Source organism: Cardiocondyla obscurior, linkage group LG26 (genome assembly GCF_019399895.1).
Source record: "Cardiocondyla obscurior isolate alpha-2009 linkage group LG26, Cobs3.1, whole genome shotgun sequence".
Classification (NCBI taxonomy): domain Eukaryota; kingdom Metazoa; phylum Arthropoda; class Insecta; order Hymenoptera; family Formicidae; genus Cardiocondyla; species Cardiocondyla obscurior.
The window spans coordinates 2,038,583-2,061,254 of NC_091889.1; the positions used below are offsets into that span (position 1 = coordinate 2,038,583).

General features: G+C 38.8%; 1 protein-coding gene and 1 pseudogene across 5 annotated transcripts in view; one reads left to right on the forward strand and one right to left on the reverse strand.

Moving 5' to 3' along the window:
- LOC139112005 (lipase 3-like) overlaps nucleotides 1-22,672 on the forward strand; it is a 282,652-nt gene that overhangs the window by 21,766 nt on the left and 238,214 nt on the right. Inside the window, exon 1 of one of the 5 annotated variants that reach the window (XM_070672738.1) lies at nucleotides 10,650-22,525. The exons of the other annotated variants lie outside the window; for them this stretch is intronic. The gene's annotated coding sequence lies outside the window, so the exon portion shown is untranslated. Of the gene's footprint in view, nucleotides 1-10,649; nucleotides 22,526-22,672 lie in introns of those variants that run through there. 5 annotated transcript variants of the gene reach the window in all.
- On the reverse strand, nucleotides 199-4,043 carry LOC139112097 (uncharacterized; annotated as a pseudogene).

The window sequence follows — 22,672 nt, forward strand, 5'->3', positions numbered from 1 at the left end:
TCAGCGCCGGAATTACAGTGTGTGCGCGGAACGGTCGCAAAAGCGCACCGGGGTGAGAGCGGAACCTGGTTAGTGCTCCGGGAAAACCCCCGAGATCGCGGCCGGGTAGCCACAGAGACGCGGCACTGAGAAATGTTCGAAAATACCCCGAGACTAGGATTGGATCGGTTTCGGGAGTTGTCTCCGCGAGCGGTTGAGCGATCGCTGTGAAAACCGGGACAGAACAGATGTTGATTCAGGAAAAATTCCTAAAATTCTGTTGCTTTCCAACGAGTTAATTCATGTTTTGAACCATGTTTGAAAATCAAAGCACATGGTTTTCGAGTAAACTCTTTTGGTACCAATTTCGACACTGTAATTCACATTTCTGATAACTCTGCTACTTTTCGTGCACTCAATTTTAATGTGTGATATCATTCAGCCACAACAGTAAGATTTTTTTCACAATTTCTAAACATATTAAGTGCATATAGTCCAAAAGAAATCGTTTAACCATTAACAACTGTATAATTGATTCAAAAAGAGATACACCAGTATGATGATCTTATTGTGTTCTATTCTTAAAGTTTTGATCTGTTTGAAGAGGTGCGGTAGATTCCAAAAACAACATGTGACGATTGGAATAAGTGTCTTCTTGCATGCATTTTCCACATCCAAAAATTCCGTTGTGCGATTTTATACAAGTTACAAATGCTCTTGCGGGGCTGTCACAAATTATACTTCTAATTTGAAGATTGTGTCTTTTTCCATTGAAAAAAAGACCTGTATTTTGGAGTATATTATACTCTTCGCAAAAAAGATTAAAAAAACTTTTGAACAAAAGGTGGTTTCACATATCCGTGATAAGCACTAATAATAAATAGTGTAAATATTTTATCACCATAAATTTTTTCCAATATTGGCCAGATTTGATTTTTACTACTTTTTGATATCGGTAGTCCATCTATATTAATGTCTACCATAATAATTTCTTTCTAAAATATGAATTTTATACAATCCAGTTGTTCAAGTCTGGATTTTTCTAAACCATAATAAAAAAAACTTCTATTTCCACTCAATGATGGAAATGGGATTACTTGAATGATACTATGCTAAAGTGTGTTACACCACGAAGGGTGCTGTGGGGTCCGTTTTCCAGACGTGTAGACAAAGCGGGACGAATAAAGATCCTTGCAAATCAATTGATGCACTATTTTTATTTTCTTCCTTTGATCTTACAGCCATCGACTTCACGCGATACACTTTTAATTGCGACTGTTCGTTCGGGCCGCGGTTGCCCCTATAAATGCCCTGCTGTTGCTATGTCGAAAATCATAGCAATCAGCAGATTCGCGGGTGGCAACCGCGAATGTTCTCGAAGCGTCCCGTCCCGGCCGAAAATGCCGGGTTAACTTGATCGGCGGTATTCTGCCGATCTTGCTAAATGGTCGCGCGCGTGCGAGATTTCGTCGTTATTCTTGAGTCTTCTGTTGCCAAGGACTCGGGATATAACAGATGTATTCAGAAGCGTTCTTGAACCTTTCGGTAGATCAGGATAACCAGACGTACGGAGATCGCTTATTAAATCTGATACAGCAGTGTGAGTAATATTATATCTCACTTTCCATAAACTTAACCAATGGCACAGTTCTAAGATACAACATACTTCATCTTTGTCTTGTTCGAGATTTGTAGATTCTGTCGCACAAATAACGACATTAGGAGCGTTGGTCGCATATATACAATTATTCAAACAATACGCAGAGAGTTTGTGAAATACAGAATTTTGTTCTGTAGAAACATTTGCATGAACAATTGGCAATTAACAAATCGGTGTTTCTGTACTCGTTACAGGAGTTTTGGAACAATATGAAATATCTCGTTTATATTTTTTAATAGCTTTAAGACGTCTATATTTTTGACGCAAAGATAAGTGTATAAAAATGAGTTTTACAATGATGCTATCGCCAAGATGACAATGCGGTTGTGTCCGGTTACAATAATTACGATAGCGCGAGTGTTAATCCTTCCGTTGAGAGCAAATCACACAGAGACAACGTGATATGCACGTGGACGTGAGATGAGGTTAACGATGAGTTTCTCGGATAAGTTTACTATGAGTTAGATATCTGTCGATTGTCTGATTAATAGAGTTTGCAATGAAATGTCTCTCCACGCGTAATTATATTAATTATCACGGGTATTAAGCTGCGAAATCGGATGAGCTACTGAGCACGAGGTTCAATCGCCTCGTGCTGCAGGATGATTTCTTCTAGATGATTCTGTCGATGAGTCTTCCAGAATTGCACACGGCGATGATTTTGATGAACATGCACTAATAGACAAAGGAATGAGTCGAACAACAATGAGTAGAAAATCCTGAGAAAAGCACACTGCATTTCGATGCACACGAGGCGATCTTTACACAGCAAGTGAAACAATGAATGAGACTCGAGTCGGCAACGCCTTCGAGAATCAAAGGCCATAATTGAACGACGGATCGATATCGATCCGGGGCGATCGGCCACGAGATGCTGCCCCGCGGCGGTAGCATAACTAATTAAGATAAAATCTTTTAACAATTAGTCATTAAAATTTTTTGGCATCTATAATATTACAAATATTTAATATTTACGTATTTGATTGTAAAAATTTTAATAAGTATGGAACATTTAAGTTACTTTTAACTTCTATATTTATTTTTTATTTTTCTTGTTAATAAGTAACTTGTAATTAAGTTATTAATCGCTAGGTCAAATAATGTACAAAACACTTAAAGCATACACTTAAACAATTCCATTATAATAATACAAATTTTTGTTAATAAATCTGATTTAATATACTGTTTAAATGCCACTTGGTTGAATAAAAAAGAACGCAAAACCAAGTAATTTCAGCTATTAATCGTTAACGAGAGATGTTCCAAAGCAAAATTCACTTTTATGATCAAAATGTATAAATAAAAAAAATAAAAAATTATTCAAACAAGAAAACAAAAAGCGCAAATTAAATGACACATGGCACAGTAATAGAAAAAGTAAAAGTACGTATTTTAAGATGTCGATTACGTTTGAGGCACGTCTAGAACTGATTTTTGCTTTAACACTCAGAGTGTGAAAGTATCATCAAGAATCAAATGTATTATACTTAATAATTACAAAATAAAAAAAGAGAATGAAATGCCAATCAATACAATGAAAACAGACGCGGTGCCAAGCAATTTCAGCTATCAGTTATTTACAAAAGATGCCCCAAAGCAAAATTCACTTTTATGATTAAAATGTGTAAATAAAAAAAATTAAAAATTATTCAAACAAAAAAAAAGAAAGGCGCAAATTAAATAGCACATGGCACGGTAATAGAAAAAGTAAAAAAATACGTATTTTACAATGTCGATCACGTTTGGAACACGTCTAGAACCAATTTTTGCTTCACCACTTAGTGTGTCACTACGTAATTGTTATACACAATTATAATAAATAGAATGTTACAATTTTTTCAATATATAGATAAATATTTTAGTGCTTACCTTAGAAGCTAATAAATATTATTTCTTTATTATTATAATTACGTACAGCTTATTCACAAGCGAATTTCATATTCCGTACTCTTTTACTTGTTGCGTCAAATAATATATTATGGTCTTCTTGATCCAATAATTCAAATATTGCCTGTAAAAATGTAATATTCCATTAAAAAAACTATTAAAATTTCCAACACAGTTACTATACATATGCGCGTGTTTAACCTCAAAAATTCCTTTTATCAAATTATTAATAGTAAAATGTACATAGAATTTAAAAACATTACAATGAAATAATACTTTAAGATTAGCACTAACTGTTCAAAGATTTGAATTATGTACTATTCATTGTTACCGCCGCGGGGGCAGCACCTTGTGGCCGATCGCCGGCGTCGGATTGATATTGATCCGTCGTTCGATTATTGTCTCCGATTCTCAAAGGCGTTGCCGGCTCAAGTTTCATCGCTGTCGTTTCAGCTGTGCCAAGTATCATCTCGTGTGCATCGACGTGCAGTGTGCTTTTCGTAGAAATCTTACTCATCGTGTCACAGCGGAACGGCAGGTTTACCCAACCCGAGGGCTCGGGTTCGGGAAAAATCAGCTGTCCGTGGTCTGTGGATCACGACAAAGAGGTTGACAATCCGAGAAGGATGAAGTCCCCCATCTGCCTTCTTACGACCTCCTCGAGGTGGCCGCGGATAAGGATCAGCCGATCTGAACTAACGTAAGGGGTTCCGCTCGCACAGTAACGCAAGATATCACGTACCGCTTTCCTAGGTAATCCTCGGTGAAAAACGGCGGAGTTCTGCCAGCCCGAAATCATGAGGCACAGTGTGGTTGTACCTTCGGTCCCCCTGTTGCCTGAGATTGATCTTCCGTGGCGATGGGCGAACTCCTACATGTGGCAGGGCAGACCAACCAGTGTCATGAACTGTATGGGTTCTAACTGGTAGTGTTGTGCTTGCGACACGAACTCTAACCAGTGAGTGACTTGTCCTTCACTTGTCCGACCCCGTATCTAAGGGTAGGCCCACGTCAGGTGGTGCAATCGCGGGGGCAGTGGTTGAGCCGCATGCTGGCTAAAGCTTTGCTCGACTTGTGAGATGAGGTGCACATCTCGGGTGCCAACCTGCACAGTTGGTAGAGTGATGGATAGACACCCTCCTAAACCGGTAGGGCCAGAAGAGCTTACACTTTAATAGAAACTGGTAGTACGCGTGGCACGTACGCGCTAACTTGGGCGTAGCCCAGTTTTCGAGACCCAAGGGGGTCGTGTGATTGAAGTCCTTGGGACAGGCATCACACGTAAATCAAACCAGACATGCTCATCGTGTCACTCATCGGATCACTCATCGCTTTGTCTTTAGTGCAACTCATCCAGATCACCCTCGCTGTGTGCAACACGCCAAGAATCATCTGGAAGACATCATTCTGCAGCACGAGCCGTGTTGAACTTCATGCTTAGTAGCTCATTAGACTTCGCAGCGTGTGATCTCATAATTAATATAATTGTGATTTCAGTTAAACTCAGTGCGGACTCTAAAATATATTCAGACGGACAAATCTGAATCCATAGTAAAACTTACGCGTGAATTCATCTAAGAAACACTCAGTGCGGATCTCATTTACTGGCCACGTGCTTATCGCGTGTCTCCGCGTGATCGGTTTGAACAAAGGACATAACATCCGCCTTTTCGTGCTATTTTAACCGGCCACGACGGCGTTAACATCCCCACGGCGTAACTCATAAATTCTTAATTTTGTAAATATTTCATTTTTATACTCTAACATTATTGTTATTCAGACATAAAAATATAATATTAAAAAGAAATAATTACCTTCGATTTCTTTCAATTACTTCTCTTGCACGTAGCGTGGTAACAACGACGGGCGAAAAAGATAGAATTGATCACAATCATAACGCAACAGTACCGAAGAGGTGCAATTGTTGTACATAAAATTATCACCGACTTATAATCGACAATTAAAGTCGTCAAAATATTCTCTTAAATAGTCAGTTAAATGTTGACTTAAATAAAATTACATCAAGAATAGTCGACTGTTAGTCGCTGGAAAGTTTTTTGTGCTATCTGAATATACAAGGTGTTCAAAAAGTATCGAACCTTTCCTTATCTTAAAAAGTATTGATCGTAAGAAAAAATTTCAAATATAGGGATTAAAAATTTTTCTCTGGCTATCCAATGATCATAATGGATTTAACTTTAACCATAACTTTGAAGGTCATTTTAAGGTTAAGTTGATTTTTTTCAATAAGATGCCTTATTTTTGACCATGGAAATAAAAATAGCGAAAAATTTTACGTTCAGTTACGTTCTTGACCATTTTTTAAACTTGATCTTTAATGCTCAGTAAAGATCAAATCAAAATTACCTGTGATTAGAACTGCTAGCTCTGAAATTGAAAGCTGCAGAAAGAAATTGAAATTACCGGAGTTTTTCTGTGGCTATCAGATGAGCGTTATGGATTTGATCTCGACCATGACCTTGAATGTCAAAGGTTACGTCAATTTTTTTAATAGTGATTTACTATTTTTAATACTGAAAAAAGAATAAAAATAACTTTGTTTCGGTTGGAGTTCGGAAAGAGTCCTACCTCCGATTTTGTTGCCGCTACGTGTACCTAAGTATTTTGACGAACTGATTACGAATCTTATAGTCGAAGTTGGCGGAAATTGATTTTTATGGTGGACACCATGGAAAAACCATGAAACGATTTTTTGTGTTTATTTTCGTAAATATTGAGAATTTCAAAAAATGTTTCAAGCAAAAGTTGTAGATCTCGTTAAAATACATATTTTATATTCTATGCATTTTTATCGTAAAGCAAATATTTAGAGAGAAAATTAAACATAAAAACAATAATAGCGATATTTACATATTTCAAGTATTCTATATAGTTCAGCAGTGATTGCTAGAGGATGTAGACGTTGTACTTGTTCTCAATAGTAATTTTACTTCAATCAATATATAAAAGGTGACGTGCTTTTCGCAAATTAATTTTGTTGTTTCTCATACATTGAGTTTGTTTCGAGGAGTTTGTTCATACTTTCTGTATTATAATATCAGTTTTTCATTCATTTTTTTTACATTGCTATTTTTAGTTTTGTTTTATAATGGATAGATAACAATATTTTCAGTTTAAGTGCAATTTTGCAAGATCGGGAAAAAACCCGTCAATGGTTTGTTACGTCAGGAACGGAGTTATTTTAAAAGGATGATCACCGCTCTTCGGAAGCTTAGAAAATGGTTCGAGAGCAGGTAGGGAGGAGGGAAAGATTTTAGTCAATGATACAACAACTAATCCTTGCGTGGCACATGCTTTGAAGTGCCACGCGTAAACGTGCTAGGGATGGGTTTAAGTTAATTTTGAGTTGGAGTTAGCGCGTTATTTTGGTTCTTTTTAGGGAAAGAAATTAAATTCTTATTCCCAGGGACAGAACCAGAAGTGATTTTTCGCACGCAATGGGTTGAAGGTTTATTTTAGAAATACAAAGATTAGGTTTTCGCCTTTAACAATAATATTTATTATTAACTAATTAATACAAAAAGAAAAAAAAAAAAAAATAAAAACAAAAATAAGAATCATCAAATTTTAACATTTTAATTAAAAAAAAAATAAATTTATCGACTAATGAATACATAAAAAAAATGTATTTATGAAAATAAATTAAACGATTTGTTTGATAGTGTGTGTATGAGTGAATTTGTGAACTGTGTATGGAAGAGGCTGTGAGATTATATATGTTTATTCGAGGTCGGATTCTATTATTTCTGAAATCCGGGCTGTCGATCTCGGGAACACCCGGTTAATGAGCCTGTTCGGGGCAAGGAAGGGGAGTTTCACCCCAGGATAGATTATAAGAATGTTCTGATTAGGAGACGCCCCACTGGCCTCTCTCCTGATCTCCTCGGGATCAAAATGGTCAGGGCCTATGGTAAAGGCCCTTTGCGGGATAGGATCCGTCCACGGAATGCAGGTTCTGCGGAGGAGCTCGAGGAGAGGATCGATGATCGTTCTCGGTTTCTCTTGCTCCCCGAGGAACTCCACACTTGAGGCGGGGGAAGGGGAAGGTTCCGGGCTGTCAGGTTCTTGCCAAGAGACGGTTTCGTCCTCAACAAAAAAACCGACCTCCTCGGGTTCCCCAGAATATGGTAACGGCGATGGGATAGGAAAGGAGCATGCTCTAGGAGCAGCTCCAAGAAAATGGTCGTCGAAATTTAGTGAGATGTCCGGAGTATAGGAAGGAGAGGTAGGGTGGAACCGCTCTGATTCAGCTTCGGATCCGCTTGCGGAACCATTGGAGATCGACGGACTCGGAGGTCGGGCTGGCTCCGAAATGAGATTTTCTGTTCGTGCGGATTCTTCCGGGGCCGGTAAATTCGGGGAAGCGGGTGGTGGAGGTGACCACGACCGCTCTCCTCTTCTTTGGGGAGGGTCGGACGTTATTTCCCCTGGCGTCGCCGCGAGTAGATATTGCGAAAAGAAAGTTTGGACAATCTTCTGTCGCAGACTTCTTATCTGCTGATGACGGCGGGCCCTGCTTTTCTTTATCGTCCGCAATTTTGATGACTCCACTAAAAATTGGGATTTAATGGTAAAAATAAATGTCTAGAAAAATAAGAAGGGCAACACGTCACATTTTCTCTCTCGGCTCTCTCCATTTGTTTCTCCAAACTCTTCACGGTTCCCAAGATCGGATGAGGGCTTTCTCAAGTTTGAGTGGCTGATAGTCACCAGGTATTGGCAGCTTATCGGAACCGTGTGCATGAGAAGACCAATCACTCGAATCTGATCACCGGAAAAATCAGAGAACTACAGAAAGACTCCGAAATCTTGAGACGCGTACGACACCCTCCCATCTCTCATTTTATTCACTTTAAGGTTGATTGACATGCTCTTTAGTGGAATTTTTTGCGGGGTTAAAGAAAAGGAATAATAATTGAAATTGAAACTTACTACTTGTTGATCTTGATAAAACTTTTGGTCAGTCCAAACGGATCCTTGTCGGTGTCTCTATTTTCTTTTTTCTGAGCTCTTCTTCCACGCACTCACAATTCTCCCAAGGTATGTACTTCGGTTTAATTCAGAGACAAAATACAAACTTCAAATCAATCCAGAGACAGAATGAGAGCGAGTCCCGCCGAAACGCACGGTTTTATAACCTCGGAAAAGGGGAGGACTAGCGCCGGATTTTCATTTTTCAAAAATCAATATTCTTATTTGCCAGCCGTGTCCCTCCACTCTTTCATTTTTATAATTATTGGTTACTCTCCTCTCATCTCTTCTCCGATTTTCTTAGGCTCTAAGTTTTCGCCTTTAAGTTTCTAATTCATGGTGAGGAGTTCCTGATATCTATTGGCTTGAGAGAAAAATTTGTTCATACTAGGCTCCGCCACATGGCTTTGCCCCTTCCAACCTTCCAGAATATTATTAACAATTAGATTTATTTTATAGGACCCGACCGCGTATCATATTCTTACGATCGCAGGACTTTCGCGCCTTGGTTTTGCTTATATCTCGGATCCACGGTATAACTGCGCTCTCAAGTGCTTCACTTATCGCCAGACATTCGATATTGATTTGAATCGTTTTGGGACCTTCTTAGTTTAATGTCCCTTGAAAAGTTTTTTGTTTAGCTTTTCGTCGGCGTCTGTGACGTGATTGTTGTAAGTTTAATTTAGGCATCCGGCGATAAGAATTTCTGAGTATAAAATTATTTCTTCTATAAGCTTGGAAGTTTTCTCTCATCACCAAATAGTCACGGTTTACTTCTCTTTATCTAATTTATCGGTCGCGTGTCGGAAAAAAGGAGATGTGGAGTCTGAGGACGTAACAGGTTAAAGGATTTAGAACTTATCCTAGTAGAACGCTTCTGTAAAAAGCATTATAAAAAATAACACTGCAAGAGTCGTATTTTACTTCCGGTTGTTTTGTATTTCAAAAAAAGGAAAAAATTATGTATTTTTAGTTACTGAAAATACATGGTTTGAAAAATGTCACATATCAGCAGCAGCATGCATACTAATCACGTATAGTTTTGCTCTAAATTTTAATTTTGAACTATACGTGAAAGCAGCATTATTAAAAAGCAAAGAATTTCAAGAGAAACTGTCGCTAACAGATTCTTTTTTTTGCAAAAAAATATGTATGTTGGTTCTTGAACAACACTTCGAAGAAGAAGGTAAAACTGGAGGTGTTGGTCAAATTATTGAAATTGACGAATACAAGATAGGACGTCGTAAATATTGATGAAATTTTTTGGAGAAATTTTATTTTAATTTTAATTTTTTTAGTTTAGTTTTTTTATTATTTTAATTTATCTATTTTTTTTTTTTTTAAACGTGTAGCGCTTGCGCCATCTCGGAAGAAATGATAGTGTTGGGTGTAGGTCTTAAAACTAAGGCTTTATTTACAAGTATGTACAGTTACTTTTCGATTATCTTAAATCGCACCACAAGGGTGCTTTCCACCAAAAACCGAGAAGCTGAGTGCGGGTATCAGACTCGGCGTTCTCGGTAGGAGATATGAGGTGCCGTTATTGTCACGGCCCCCATTTCTCATCCCCCGGGTAGGTCGCGGGTTCGGAGTCCGAAGCGGAAGTTGTTGCCCATAGGTCAGTTTGGGTTCCTGACTCTGTGGTAACAGGCGCGTGCTGGACTGCGTGAGGCGTTACGTCGGTCTGTGTTCTCTGCGTGACCGGTAGTGGCCTTGGCGTCGAGGGTACTCGATACCGCGGACTCGTTAATCGGTAGGCCCGTATATCGCCAGGTATCAGCGCCGATAGAGAAGGTCGAGTTGACTGCGGTGGTGGTAGTCGCAGAGGGCACGGTGCCCAAGGCCTGAGTGCTAGCAACGGTAGCCCCTGTGGCAGCGGCGGCAGGATTGGCTGCGGCTTCGGTGGTAGAGCCAATGCGGGCTGCTCCAACTTCGGCTGCAAGGTTAGCAGCGGCCGCCCCGGCGGGAAAGTTTCCACTGCGATGATCCTTGGCACCAGTGGTCCCGTGGTGCTGTCAAGAGAGCTGGCGTCCTTCGGTGGTGGCTTCCTCCGTCCACCCGCACCTTCCTCTTCCAGGCTAGACCAGGGTCTACGCTCCCCGTCTGCTTGTTCATATAAAGTTCGACCTAGACCGAGATTCTGTGGTTACGTTTCAAAAATGGCTTGCTTGCTATGCTTATCTGGCACTATCTCTCAAGATGTGCTCTAGACCAGCTTACTGCAGGCTGAAGCGAAATCCGATCCTTATCTCACTCCTTAAATAGGACCTGTGGAGTAATCTTACTCCCGAGAGAACGGTGCCTCCTAGCGGTGAGCTTTGCAACGCTCAGCTTTTCTACGCCTGCCGGGTTGCCGCTCGGCAGGTGCTTGTGGCGCACTTTCATGGTCGCCACAAAACGTAAGTACGTTCTACCCACCCCTCCCCACTGCCTCGGGGCGAACCTACGTCTATGTTTGTACGGTTCTACATAGATTTGTAAATGTTGTTTTAGTTTTTTCAGTTTCTTTGATTTTGTTTTTTTTTTGTATATTTGCGGCAGTTTAATTTCTTTGCATTTTAAGTTTTATGTGGGTTAATAACTGTTCAAACGTATCAGAATCCACACATCAATTACGATAGATTGGGTTAGGTTAGTTTTGACAATCGTGAGACCTCTCGCAAGGAGGACGAACCTCCTGCCTGCCATTTTTTATTATTTACGCTTGTACGATTTTACATAGGTTTGTAACGTTTGAAACGTAAGTACGTTCCACCCATTTTTCCCCACTGTCTCAGGGCAAACCTACGTCTGTTTATACAGTTAAATATTTAAATTGTGCTATTATTATCTTTATGTTTAATTTTCTCTCTAAATGTTTGCTTTACGATAAAAATGCATAGAATATAAAATATGTATTTTAACAAAATCTACAACTCTTGTTTCAAACATTTTTTGATATTTTCAATATTTACGAAAATAAACACAAAAAATCGTTTTATGATTTGTCCATGGTTTCCACCATAAAAATCAATTTTCGCCATCTTTGACTACAAGATTCGTAATCAGCTCGTCAAAATACTTAGGTACACGTAGCGGCAACAAAATCAAAGGTAGAACTCTTTCCGAACTCCATCCTTTTGTTTCTTTAAATATGTCCGCCATTTACTATCCGCCATCTTGGATTTAAAAATTCGCATTTCTTGACTTCAGATTTGTGCTCGGCCATCCTGAAAACCCCCGAGTAATAGGTTTCGCGCAAAAAGGATAAAAATAACTTCGAGCTTGGCGGCTCTAAAAGCCCTCGTTTAATAAGTTTGACATGAAAAATATCATTCAATAACAGCTTGCCACAAAAGGTTGATTAGTGTTTTCATAACTGCAATAAAATGTGCTTGGATAATCGTCTTGCGTTTTTATACATTTCTGAATCAATTCACTGTGCTATTTTCTATTATTCGTTTGCGCGACTCGTACTATCATTAAACGTTTGTTTGGGCATACGAAAACTTGTTTCTTTTTTGCTTATTGAAAAACATTTACTAAGAGCAGTTTTTTCAATCAGTCATTTTCACGTCTCTGTTGACGTCGAACTTAGATCATGCGAATTCTCGATTTTTTTTGCTTTTCAGGTAAATTTCACTTACGACAGTGTTCAATTACTAGTTTTTACACTTCTGCTCTCATTTTATTTCGCACATAGCGTTCTCGCTTTATCTTAACTTTTTGGGATAACTTTGCTGAGTATTGATTCCTGATTTTCTTGATTATGGCAGAGATCGTATAAGCATGTTAATGATGCGAGGTAGGGGTGATAAAGAGTGTAGATATAAGAGAGTAACTCAATTATATAATGAGCAGTTTCGTGAAGAAGATAAACATGCTATTGCTTATTATCATTCACAACTATACTTACTTTAGGTTCAAAGAACTTGTCTTCCAAAGTCTTTTACCTGGATTATTTCTTGCTTCTTCAAATAATTAACTAAAATTTATCTTGAAATTCTTGTGCTTTGGTGCTTTCCGTAAAATTAAATCTTGAGGTTCTTGTGCTTTTCTCGTCTATACAAGGCACTACCGTGCCTCTCGATAATTATAAACAAGCTGTAAAAATAATAATATAATTAATAAAATGTAATTAACAAGATATGTTGTGTAACGAGACGGTCTGCGTTATCTCGCGGTCTCGGCGTTGAATTACCGACACTGTCAATTTACCGACCCGCGGAGATTCGGTAATACCGACGGGATAACATAGTCCATCGCGCCGACGCGGTGAAGAAGTGGGTAAGGGACCGAAACGTCGTAAGTGAAGACAGCGTGCCGTGTTTTTCCTTCTCTCGAGAAATGACGACGACGAATGCAAGGAGTCAGCACTCACCGGGACATCGAGAAGTGCCGACGACGAAGACTGACGGTCAGCTTTCGCCCGGCTAGCAGAAGTGACAACGACAAAGGACGGCGGTTGGCGGGCTGCCGATCACGAATGTGTCACGCAGTATCGTGAGGCAATCACGTGCCGTACCGATGAGTTTCGTTCCGTGGCGGAGGACCAAGGCTTTTCTTTTCTTGGGAGGTTTCCCTAGTTAATCGCTCTCTATACCCAGTTCCAGTCAGAGGCTGGCCAAGTATCGGGCAGGACATTGAGGGAGGAAGTGTAAGGCGTAGGGAGAGCGCCGCAAGTTTTAATCACGTGACCGACGAGTCGCGGCCGAGCGCGCAGCGTCCGGACGAGAACGGGACATCTAGGGAGAAAATTGGAGACAACGACAACAGTCATCGTTATCGCGGGACTATACCGGAAACATCCGAAGTGCGTCCAGCCACTGTAGGAGGAGAGACAGCGGGTCGAGTTCGTCTCATCGCGGGACCGTCGAATCATCACGTGAAGACTGTGTACCGGGGAAGTCGACTGTGTATCGGGGAAGTCTCGGGGTAAGAAGGGTCGATTAGTAGGTTGGTCGTGTGCCACGGCACATTCCGCAGGCGTGAGCGGAAAAGTTTCTTGCGTATCGGCGTGTTTGTGAGTTCGAATCGTGTTTTGATCTTGTGATATAGTTATTTCGTATGTATTATCGAGTATTCGAGTTTAGAAACGTATCTCATGTACGTGAGATAATAATTTTGTATTGCGTTTCCGTAAGGTTACTTGCGTATCTTTCAGCATTTTGCGTTACCATAAGGTTAAATTTTGTATTTTTGTTGCATTTCGTTACCATAGATTTAATCGGCGTTTTTTGGCGTGGGTGAGTATTCTGGCGTTTCCGAATAATAATAGATTTAACTGCGTTTTTATTGATGACCTTGCAAACGGCGAAACTTAAAATAGTATTTGCGTGATAGTATTGATAGTACCGGAGTTCGGTTAGTCTTTGTGTAAGGCGCTAGCCAGGAAATGCGGAGAGGGGCACGGATTTCTCTCCGTCGTATTGTCATTAAAATTAAAATTTAATTTTTTGTTTAAATTCAGCACAATTGTTATGTATGCAAGCAACAAAAAATACTTATTTTAATTATCAAGAGGTACAAATGTGCCTCGCGCATCTTAAGACATGCGGTCACTAACCTCACACGTCAATAAACAGAAACAGTTGATAATAAGCATGAAAATAGAGTCGATAAATTAATCCACACCATCTAGCGGCTTGAAAACAAAAAGAACGAATTTTGGCCGACAATGATGATCAAATTCTTTTCCGTTTTTACTTTTGTAAGCAAACTTTACATTGTGATATCTTTGTTTATACACAACGTAGCAGAAAATGTCAATAGACATAATTGCAGATACTGGAGTGATAGTAATCTCCACTGGATGCGGTAAAATTATTCACAATGTCCACAAAAACTGAATGTGTGAGCTGAAATTTCTAATGGCCAGAAAGTTAGTTTATTTTTTATAGATGGAAATTTGGATGAACAAAAACATGAAACAATACTTCGTGAGAAAATAGTTCCATTCATTCAACCCTTAACAAATAATTAAATGGAAGAAACGTATTTTTAACAAGATGGGGTTGCATCTCATTACAATCTCAGTGTACGTCGATATCTTGACCAGATATGCCCGGACAGGTGGATAAAGCACAGAAGATCTATTGAATGGCCAACAAGGTTGTCAGATTTAACGCCACTGAACTATTTTCTATGGTGCTATCTGAAAAGTAAAGTGTACGCAACGAAACCACAGAATTTAGAAGAGTTGCGTGTAAGAATAATTTATGAAATGGAAAATATACTCTTAGAAATGTTTCAAAAATTTATCCAAGCTTTTTATACCGGGCTAGTCCATTGTCAAACAACCGAAGGAAAACACTTTGAACATTTGTTGTAAGTCAAACATACAGCGCTCCAACATGCAATCTTGTTTTTAACTAGGCAAATCAGCGATAGATCTTGCCTTAACTGGCTGGGTCTCCAAAAGATCTTGCCTTAACTGGCTGGGTAATTAGGTTATCGGGTTATTATTACCCAATAATCCAATAACACAATAAACCAATAACTGGTCAGTTCTCCTCTTTAAATGCTATTGTACATGATCTTGATCAAATTAGAAAAATGTCTAGGGCGTATCAAAAATATGTATAAATTTTTTTTGTATTTATTTCAAAGATAGAGAAACCTAAATGGAGAAATTGACTTGCCTTTCTAATGAATAATTCAAGATGATAGTCAAGATCAAATTAATTATGCCTTTGGGATAACCCGGGATAAACTTTAAACTTCTGGACTTCGAATTTTTTTCTGCAGTCTAATGCTCTAAAGATAACAGGCTAAATCACACGTGATCTTAATTTGACTTTTACTGATTATCAGAGGTCAAGTTTAAAAATTGGTCCAAGACGTAGCTAAACGTAAAATTTTCTGCTTTTTTCATTTCCAGAGTCAAAAATAGGGCATCCTATTGGAAAACCAACTTGACCTTTAAATGACCTTCAAGGTCATGATCAAGGTCAAATCCATTACAATTATTAGATAACCAGGGAAAAATCCTAAATCCCTGTATTTGAAATTTTTTCTTACGATTAGTATTTTTTGTGATACGGGGGGGTCCGATACTTTTTGAACACCTTGTGTAAATATTACCTCCTGTTTCACCGTGGTTGGTGCAAGGGGTCTGTCCTCCCGGTCTATTGGTAACTCCGCGATGTATGTACGGGAGTATTAATAAAAACACTTAAACTTCACAAATTTTTTGCTTTATTTCTTATAAGTCAGGCGTGCGTCGGAAAGCGTAACGAGTACTAGCGTGAGAATAACACGCGGACGTCGGCCGGTCGCGGGTTATATACGCGACTGTTGCTAAGGTGAAAAATGCAACAGTTCGTGGTTTTTCGGCACCTTTGGTAAATAACCGCTTTTCGGTTATTGCCTTATAAAAATACAAGGCGCCGATATATCAGCAGATTCCGAAAATCGGATAATCTGCTGTACATCGGTTGTTAACCTGGCCCACGCTTTAATGTACAATAACTCGTTGTTGCTAAAGTCTGGTTACAACACTCTAAATGATTTTATTTGCTGAAAAGCGCTATCAATTCTTGGCTGGAATATAAATCATCTATCCAAATCACCAAATTTATTTTCTGATTTTGACGGATTGAAAGTTGGTAAAGAAATTATTGACTGACAAGTAAACTTACAAAAGCGTCATTCTTCGAATTTTATGAAATTTGGATATGTTATAGTACATAAAAAATTAAAGGACACGTATTTTTTTTATCTGCGGTAACTCATCTTTTGGGGGTAAAACGACCCCTCAAAGATAAAGGAGTAAAATAGAAAAATTGCGATATCTTTGAGATCAGTGAAGCGATTTAAATAATTTTTAATATAAAAGTATCTTTCGATAGAAGACAACAATTGCCCTAAGTGTGTTGAAAAAAAAGTGAAAATTAGGAGGTAAACTACTTCTAAACTGACCTTCTTCTTGTTGTAAAAATCAGTTTTAATCTGATCAAAGTAAAATTTGACAATTTAATTGACAATTAAGTCATTTTTTTAATGTATTTCATACATGGTAATTATTAAAAAAGTGCCTCATGCACAAAGATTGTTTGCGCCAAGCACATCTTACTACTGCACACACATTACAGGACTCGCAAAATGTCTTACAATTTTTGAAACAGAAGTCTTTACCACTTTTTTAAGTCTGTTGCGGTTGCCATTACGGTTGGCTGTTGGAAATCAACTAATCAGAACAAAGCATTTCTTTGTTAAAGATGCAACCTACGATTTACGATCCAACGTATTGTTCAAGTTCAACCGTTCAGTTACAATCCGTAGTCTGATTACAGCTTAACGCAGAATTCTTCCGATTCCGTCTTTTTTTGATTGTTTGAATTAAGAATCGGTTCTCAAAAAAATCGAAAAACCAAGAATCGATTTAAAAAATCGCGTTTTGTATTTAAAAAATCGATTTTTTAATGAATCGAATTGGTATCAAACATCCCTACCATGTTCATTTACAGAGAGCGTCCGATAATTGTTTTTTTTTTCTCTTTTCTTTTCCAAATTAAGTGTTGCACCATGGTCGGTGCAAGGAGTCTGTTTTCCCGGACTGTAGATTAAACCCGCGGAAATGTACGGGAGATCTTAATAAAAAATCTGTTTCAATCGTAAAACCTCTTCCTTTATTTCATAATTTCGTATAAGTCAGGCGTGTGACGGGCAGCATGACACGTTACGTTTGATCTTGTGACTAACCCGTGGACGTCGGCCGGTCGCGGGTTATATACGCGACTGTTGCTACGGAGAAAATACAACAGTCAGCGGTTTTCCGATACCTCCGGTAAATAACCGTTTTTAGTCATTGCTTTACTAAAAGTGCAAGACGCCGATACCTCAGCAGATTCCAAAAGTCGGATGATCAATCTGTTGGACATCGGTTGTTAACCCGGCTCACGCCTAATGTACAATGACTCCTTGTTACTGAAGTCGGGTTACAATATAAAGAACAATGTTGGAATGGAATTCTTTAACCGACGAATCATACGAGATTTCATCTTTTTTTGATCACGGTTTTGTTAATTAATTTAGAAATATAATATAATGACAGTAATATAAGTATATCATACAAGTTATCTTTGAAATTAGCGACTTGAATTTAGGTACATTTCTGATAGACTAACCCCCTCACTAAATTTTAAATCGACTGCACATCCTCAGAAATGCTTCACTCTCAAGAGGTACGGTAGTGCCTCGCGCCAAGTATAGGCGCAGCAAGGCACTACCGTGCCTCTTATTATGTGAAACACCATTTGAGAAAATCTGTAGACTATCGGATTTCAACAACGGCTAAACCAATTGCTTTCTAAATAATTTCATCGTGTAGTATAGGGTCAAATTAAATGATATTGTTACGCCCGGCCTGGAGAACGGCGCGATGTTTGTGTTCGGCGACGTTCGATGTGAAGAATTAAGCTTGAACATTCTGCGAGTTTTGAGTTGTCACCTGTTGCTTGGGGACAAGCTGTTGAATATTTAAATAATTGTCAGTCTGGCCCGTGGCTTTGACGGGTGTAATTGTTCGTAAAGAGGTTACTCTAATTAAATATTCTGTTCTTTTATATCTCTCGAGTTATTTTCTTTGCGGCGTGAGCGTGTCGCGAGTGTGTGAGAGTTCGGTGCAGCGGGTATACCAAGAGTGCGGGAAGTCATTCCCTGGATCTCCGTCGCCGAGAGTAACAATATTATAAAAATGTTTATTTTATCGCTACGTAATCTACAAACGGAGATATCGCGATGTAAAGTTTTCTTTCAAAAGTAAAATCAAATTCAAGATCATTATTATCATTATTATTATTATCGTCGACATAAGAAACATCTTTTTCGTTTTCGTGCTCTTAGATAGTGCGGATTGATTTATTGATCAAATTACACCATGAATGGTTTGCATCTATTGTGAATTCTTTCAAGAACGGTTTAGCGACTCCCGCAGTCTTTCTTGACATACGATCTGCCTTCGATAATGTAAATGTGAACATTCTCATAGAGAAGCTTAAGGATAAAAGAATTCTTCCGCGCACTTTGTCTTTTATTTATAATTTTATCACAAAACGCCGCGTACATTGTGGCTATGGGGACGTCGATAAAATCTGCTAAGAGTACAGAGGGCTGCCACAGGGCAGCGTACTTAGTCTGCTTCTTTACGCGTGTTACACTGAGGTTTTAGATACCCTCAACTCTAACAAATGTTTTTTAATCCAATATGCCGACGATGTGGCGATTATCGCAGTCTTATCCGACCTCCCCAGTGGCATTGCAATCTTGGAGGAGTCCCTCCAGAAAGCTTCATGCCTTCTGAGAAACCTGGTGCTTACGTTAGCCCCCGAAAAATCTAAGTTTTGTATTTTTAAGCTAAATCCGGGCGGAGCGAGATACCCTTCCTTAAAACAAAACGATTTTCCAAAGTCATTCTGTTCGCTTCCTGGGCATGGACTTTTTCTTCAAGTTAAAATAGAGCATTTATGTGGATCTTATCAGAGCATCGTGCCTTAATGCCATTGGCATTCTTGAAGCACTTAGACGCAACTGGTGGGGTGTCGACTCTCTGTTACTTTTAAGAATGTATTGCGGTCTTATTAGATCTAAGCTAGAGTACGGTGCTTTTCTGCTCCATGATTTAAGCAAGGCGCTAAATAGCAAAATTCACAGCGTTCAATTTTGGGCTCTGCGTGTCTGTTTAAGATTCCGCAAATCGACGCCTACTAACGTTATTATGGCTGAATCCAAAGAACTCCCGTTTCAAACAAGATTCGAGTTTTTGGCTACAAATTTTTTAACAAAAGTCACCTTCCTAGATTACCATCCACTTAACAAAATCCTTTTATCGATCGCGAACACGGACGAAATCTATCTCTCTCGCCTAGACTGTTACAATCCTCCGTTAATCCGTCTCTTTAAAGATGTACAGTACTCCACTCGCCGACTCAAGACTGAGGACAGGCCGTACGGTATCTCATTACACTTTGATATCCTTTCTGGTACCTTTGACGTTGACCTGGATACAGGAGTCTCGCTCCAAAAATTTAAAGATCCCGATCTACTTATCAATTCTCTTTACTAAAACGCGGACCTGGATACTGTCTATATCTTCACGGATGGCTCCAAGAATTCTACAGCTCACTACTCCGGATTGGCGGCTACTACCGCTGACGCATCGATTAAAAGACTGCGTAGAGCCCTCCACTTCCTTTTCTCATCATCCATAGAAGTCTGCTCTGCAATGTCGAGGAGACTCCCGACCATGTCGTATAAAGCTGTCCCCGATTTAACAAAGAAAAATTCTTGTAACTGATCCAAAACCCTTTTGCACTACATTTCTTTGGCCAGTAAACTCTATTCTCGCCTCCAAATCACCAAGCTGCTATTATCTCTTCGCGGAATTTATATCCACTATCGATTTAAGAATCTGACAGTTTATCAAAAAACTATATTCTGCGTTATATTGTATTTATTATCCCATGCTCTCTCTTTCTTTTACTTTAGTTAAGTTAAGTCACGTCGAGATCATATTATTATGTTTGAATTCTTTATTTCTACCCGCACAGGACCTGCAAGTAGCAAACGTATTTTTTTTGTTATGTACCCTTTGGTCTAATTAAAGCGCTTGTTAAGCACCTTTTGCATTGTTCCCTTTTACTTAAGCGTATCTTATATCAACATTATTTTTGCCTGTGTAATTAGCTCATATCTTACATTTTTTCCCTCATACTTTGTACTTATTCAACCCCCGCCGTAGGGTTTTGCGTTGCATTCTCTATCTCTATCTCAAATCTTAGCGCTACTTTCTCTTCATGCCCTATCGCTATCACTCTGCACATCCACGTCCTCTGTATCAACTCTTATGCTAGCGACCTATGGGTGCAATAGGCTAGTTCCTACACCATTTACACTTTTGTACAACCTTTATCTAATAAATTGAATTTAATTAAATTACACCATAAACAGACTCAAGAGCTGACAGTATTTTTGGAAGTGCATTAAATGTTCTACAACAGTGCCATCTATTCTGAGACGTGGCAACTAATCTCGCACGTAAATTTTGACATTTTACCATTGTATTATACACTTTTTTTAGTTTTTAATCATAATTTAAAGTACGTTATTATCTTTTTTAATTTATATTGCATGACTGTCAGGTCTTTGTTTGTGCGTCTAAGAAACGTAACCTATATAGTAAGCGAATATTTCGTACGCAAATGCAAATTTCAAAAATTTGTTTGCGTATTTTGGCTCAAACTGACCTAACAATCATAGATTAGAGTCTGTACTTCAATTTTAAAAAAGGATTTTTAATTCCATTTCGCTATTTTAACAGATAATGTACTAGGTGTATGCATATGAAACCGGTAATTTTTTGTGAAAAAAATACGTTTATTTTGCGAAAATGGTTACAGATTTATTCTTCAAAGTAATCACCATCGCTAGATACACATCGTTCCCATTTTTCAGATAATTTATGAATTCCTCGGCAAAAAAATTGTTCGTTTTTTGAAGCCATCCATTTATCGAGCCATTTTTTGACTTCTTTGTAAGAATTGAAGTGCGAATCGTTAAGTGCGTGTCCCATCGATGAAAACAAATAGTAATTGGAAGGCGCCAGGTCTGGTGAGTACGGCGGGTGGGGTAAGGGCTCCCAGCTGAACGATTGTATCAAATTTTTATTGTCTCTTGTCCCATGGGGCGATGCGTTGTCATCTTGGAAAATTATTTTGTCATGGTGAAGCTGATATTCTGGGCGTTTTTGACGAATGACGCGGTTTAAATAGATCAGTTGTTGATGGTAGCGGGCACCAGTAACTGTTTCACCTGGTTTTAAGAAGTCGTACCAAATCACACCACGCTGATTCCAGAAAATACAGAGCATGGCTTTTCAGCTGAAGCAATCCCGCCTTGATGTTGATTGTGGCCGTTGGCCTTGGCTCTAATAGGATTTTTTCCGTTTGAGATTGTTGAAATAGATCCACTTTTCATCACCAGTGATGATTCGATGCAGAAAACTTGTTCTATTTTGCCTGGCGAGCAGCAATTCACAAGTGTTTCTTCGGTTTTCTTTTTGTCTTTCAGTCAGTTCATGTGGCACCCATCTACCGATCTTTAAAATTTTTCCCGTTGCTCTCAAACGACAACAAACTGTTGATTGGTCAACATTTAATTGTTCTGCGAGCTGTTCTTGCGTTTGACCATCATCTTTGTTCAATAATGCTTGCAATTCAGTATCTTCAAATTTTTTTAGTGGTTTTCCACGTTCTTTGTTCCTTACATCAAAATCACCACTTTTAAATCAATTAAACCACTTATTGCACTGTGTGCGACCAAGAGCATGCTTGCCGTATGCTTCAACAAGCATTCGATGCGATTCAGATGCGTTTTTTTAAATGGAAACAGACAATCAATGCTTCCTGCAAATGTGTATTTTCAGGCACGAAAGTCGACATTTTCAGCACAGTTAAAAAATCCGTGGTTGTTTACAACTTGAAATGATATTAACTGAATATTGTTGAGAGATGTTTGAATTAACAACTTACACAATTGGTACGCTTTGAACGCTCATACTTATTCGGCTAGCGACCGCTAGATCTCATTACCGGTTTCGTATGTATAGGAATGCGCCTATGCATGTAATTCCGCGCCTATTTTCGGACCTGCGCTAACGGTCCAGCGTCTCCGCGCCTCTGCGCCGTCTCTCCTCACGCGCATCGCGAAAAACATGCGAGCTTACATTTTTCCCTTCAACGCTTTAGATATTTCTCTCTTGAGAAAACGAGTAGGGAAAAAAACGAGTGAGAGTCTGACAACACATACCGTCAGACACCTTAGTTTCCGGCAAGCGATATTTATTTCTCGGCAGTTAACGAGACGAACTCTTGTAACCATCTAAGTTAATTAAAGTTTAAATTGAATGAGTTAATTGTTAAATTGTAATTGGCCCTAAATTATCGACGAGACCAGCGTATCGGCGGATAATCCATAGGGCACCTTGATCATCTCCACATATGCATACACCTAGTATAATACGAATAAGTGGTAAGACAAAAAAATTCAGCTTTTTCTTAAATTGATTACTGTAAAACAATTAAAAGGATAAATTTAAATAATTTTGTCATTATTTATTTCTATAGTTTAGAAGTTCAAAAATCAATGCAAGAAAACTTTTGTATTAAATATTTGTTT